Source organism: Octopus bimaculoides, chromosome 1 (genome assembly GCF_001194135.2).
Source record: "Octopus bimaculoides isolate UCB-OBI-ISO-001 chromosome 1, ASM119413v2, whole genome shotgun sequence".
In the NCBI taxonomy this organism is placed as follows: Eukaryota; Metazoa; Mollusca; class Cephalopoda; order Octopoda; family Octopodidae; genus Octopus; species Octopus bimaculoides.
This window is the reverse complement of record NC_068981.1, coordinates 78,404,456-78,408,760: the sequence shown is the minus strand read 5'-3', so window position 1 is coordinate 78,408,760 and position 4,305 is coordinate 78,404,456. Positions and strand designations below refer to the sequence as shown.

At 36.5% G+C, this 4,305-nt stretch overlaps 1 protein-coding gene across 5 annotated transcripts in view; it reads right to left on the bottom strand.

The window, feature by feature from the left end:
• LOC106871456 (protein sidekick-1) overlaps positions 1-4,305 on the bottom strand; it is a 648,066-nt gene that overhangs the window by 213,568 nt on the left and 430,193 nt on the right. The gene's annotated exons all lie outside the window — the stretch shown is intronic.

The window sequence follows — 4,305 nt, the reverse complement described above, 5'->3', positions numbered from 1 at the left end:
TGTAAACACACCAGCATCGGTTGTCAAGCGATGGTGGGGGGACAAACACAGACACACAAACACACATACATATATATATATGTACATATATATGATGGGCATCTTTCAGTTTCCGTCTACCAAATCCACTCACAAGGCTTTGGTCGGCCCGAGGATATAGTAGAAGACACTTGCCCAAGGTGCCACGCAGTGGGACTGAACCCGGAACCATGTGGTTGGTAAGCAAGCTACTTACCACACAGCTACTCATGCGCTTGTTTGTGGGAGAAAATTCCAGAGAACCAATTTTTTTGAGAAAAAGGACTGGGAATGATGGTCAGTACAACCACACCAGGAAAACCTTGATCAAAGCCTTTCCCGAATGGATCAACCTATCTTTGAATTATTGTGTTCACTTTAGGATGGTTCCTGTTTTTGGCAAAAAAATATAACTCGAGCATGTGAAGCTCCTGCTAGCTTTGAAAACAGTATCATTTGATAACATTAATGTGTCATTATAACAAGTTGCTTTTGTTGTAAGAAGCAGATGCCCAGAACTAGATAGCAGTAATATCACCCACAGAATTATTTTTGTTCAAATTGTTTAGTTTTGTGAGAAGTAGTTGACAAATTCTGTTATCTTGGTGATCTAATCAGCAATGAAGGTGAGAGGTGTGGTGGCACTATAGCTAGAGTAAGAACAGGACATAAACAGTTCAGGAAGTCATTATTTCAGTTATAAATAAAGGAATTGTCTCTTTAACCAAAGACCAATAGACATAGGCAAACATGGACATAACTGGAGTAAGAGAAATCAGTCATGGCATTGGTTTAGACATAATACATGTATGAAGGATAATAGTTGTGTGAAGTGCCATATAGAATAAGAGAAAGGAACATCTGAAAGAGGATGACTGGAGAAAATAATGTAGACGAGGTCTTCCAGAATACTGAACATCATAAAGGTGATGACATGGGATGATATGAAACTATAACAAACAGAAATTCATTGTGTTGGACAAAAGCTATCTAACCTATGCAAATGTAAAAACACACACACATAAACTGGTGTTGATATAGGTGTGTGAATGAGTTACAAAATACTCAAAATTATTTTCTTAACCTGTTTTCAATAAAAAAAATAAAAACATTAAGCTGTATATATATATATATATATATATATATGCACATATGTAAATGAAGCTAGCTCATAATAGGTTTGTGTACATCATATATATATATATATATATATATATACATATACACACACACATTAAGTGTGTGTGTGTGTGTGTGTGTATATAGTTGAAACAACTTTGTATATGTTTATGCAGTTGAAAACATTTATCCTGAATTACACAATGAGAGGTATAAATCTATTTAGTTCTAAATTTTTCCAATACCATTTTACTTACTTTGTCTGTCTAGACAGTTATAGATTTTTTTTTTCAGTAGTTTTATATTTTCTTTTTGTAATGTAGATATCATTTTGCTTCAGACTTGCTTTACCAAATGTTACTCCTCAAATTAAAACACAATTAAAATTAGTGTGATAAGTAAATTCTATTTATTTTAAACAATTCTTTTCACTGTGGTGTTTTTTTGCCTTTGTTATGTAGAAAAACTTCTACAACTAGTTAAAATATTTTTTTGTATTTTTTGAATAATTAATCTTAGTCATAGACACACATGTAAATCTATTTGACATTTTCCTTATAATATTTTGCCTTAATTTTCCTTTTATATCTTTCTACATTTGTCTTCTTATATAAATACAGTTAAATCTTTGCTTTTGACCTCTTTTCTTTTACATTATTATATTTCAAAGCTCACATTGTCTCTTATCTACATAGGTATTGACTCAGTTTGTTCAGGTTTAGTGATAATACCAAGATGGAAGAGATATAGAAATTTCTATTGTTGTTGGCACTCCGTCGCTTATGACGTCGAGGGTTCCAGCTGATCCGATCAACGGAACAGCCTGCTTGTGAAATTAACATGCAAGTGGCTGAGCACTCCACAGACACGTGTATCCTTAACGTAGTTCTCGGGGATATTCAGCGTGACACAGTGTGACAAGGTTGACCCTTTGAATTACAGATACAACAGGAAGTAAGAGTGAGAGAAAGTTGTGGTGGAAGAGTACAGCAGGGTTCGCCACCATCCCCTGTTGGAGCCTCGTGGAGCTTTAGGTGTTTTCGCTCAATAAACACTTACAACGCCCGGTCTGGGAATCGAAATTGCGATCCTATGACCGCAAGTCCGCTGCCCTAACCACTGGGCCACTGCGCCTCCACAATAGGCAGTGAAGACAATTGGTATATACAAAGTTACCCATATAACATGTACTACACTCAGCTGGAGCTCTTGCACTGACTCTATATGCTAAGCTTCATTATCACTAAGGCTCTCTCCTGCCAAAAGCACATCCTTAGCATAGCTTGGATTGCATCCCATGACTAGCTCTACTCTTCAGGGCCAGAGGACATTCCAGCCTCCAACAGCTGCTGACACATCTCCAAGGTCCAAGTGAGATCTACAATGGAGTATTACTTCCACAATTAGGATGGGATGACTACTATGTACACATTCTGGGCAGCATCGAAAGACAGGCCATTTATTGGCATTAAATTACAAATAGACATGCTCCAGCCTTTGCTTCCCAAACATGCTGTATCATTTATCATTTCTCTCTCCTTTTTTATTGCTACTTTATGGCCTTGCAGCTGGTTCGTCTTGTACTTTTTCCACCCACTTGCTTCTCTACTTTCCATTACCCCTGTTGAAATCAACCTTCCCATTAAGCCCCTGCACTAACCACTATGCCCAGTTGTCTTCTTGTCACCAACTTTTACCTGTTTCAAAGCAAACTAATATTTCTTCAAACAATGAACAGCACAATGACTGGACATATTTTCAATGAGGACAGCAAATGAAGGATATTGCTTGTATGATGGTGACACTCATTTACAAATAGTATGTAATGTTATGTCTAGATATTACAAGGAAAAGAAGGCAGGTCTGCCTACAGCCATAGGCTTTACTACATCAAAGCTCACTCAAAGCTAATTAAACAACAGCCGCATCATTTAAATATATGAATCTATGAGGAAACCACTTTTGCTTTGTCACTAAAACTACGAGAAACAACTGCCAAATGTCTTTTAAATGACATCCTACTTACTACTACATGGCTAATAAAGAAATCTATCTTAAAAAACGAAAAGGCAATGCAGTACTGAGTATACAAAAAAGGTGGGATTATCATAGTCAGACTTCCTTTGATCATAGATCTGTTGGATGAAGGCTGATATTGAACTAAGCTATATTGATTTTCTTCTGCTTCTAATTCAGGCACAAAGCCTGCAAATTTTAGGGGAAAAGATTTATTTTACTGAGCCTGAAAGGATGAAAGGGGAAATTGAACTTAGTAGGATTTGAACTGGGGATATACAGAGCTGGAATAAATACAGCAAGGCATTTTGCTTGATGCTCTAAAGATCCATCACTTTCTAAACAGCAACACCAACAATATCTAAATATGGCAGGAATTTTTGTTATGTTGCCACACATGTACACACACAGCCAACAAACTGATCAATGATGCTAAGAGAAAGAAGTGAACAAATTCTATCTGGTTAGAACCTAAATCTCTCACTAGTCATCTTGAAGAATGTGCAAGCAATGAGTGTGCCTTCAGCTTCTTATATAAACAAATGAATAAAATCTACCCAGTGTTTTGAGTACTTTCTTCTCTCATTTGTACATCTCATCTAAACATCTGTGTGTATGTTAGCATGCATGTGTGCATATACTTTTACACATACATACATATACTCACATCAGTACAGTGAACACAATCTGATTTTACAGTAGGAATTTTGAGAGGAAAAATGCATACGCACATAACACCGTCAACGTGCCTACACAAGTGTGGTTGGCTTTTACGTATGCGTGTGTGTGTATACATTACTTTTACTGGTATCAGCCAAAGGCTGCAGCTATGCTGGACACTACCTTTTGTATGAGTGGTTTTATTTCACACTCATTTCTCTGCTTTCTTTCCAGAACTGCTCCTGGTGAGAAGTAGCAAACTGAACAGAGCTGCTCTTCTTTGTGTTTCCTGTTGTAATATGAGTCAATCTGGTACTTCAGACAAAAATTTGTCCAAATGTTCCCTGCAAACATTCACAGCTACACCACAAAGATCTCATGTTCAAAAGTTGTGGGCCCTTTGAGACCTAAACTGATAGGACCCAGTGTTGTAACAGCTCATATATGTGTATATATATATATATATATATATATATATATATATATATATAT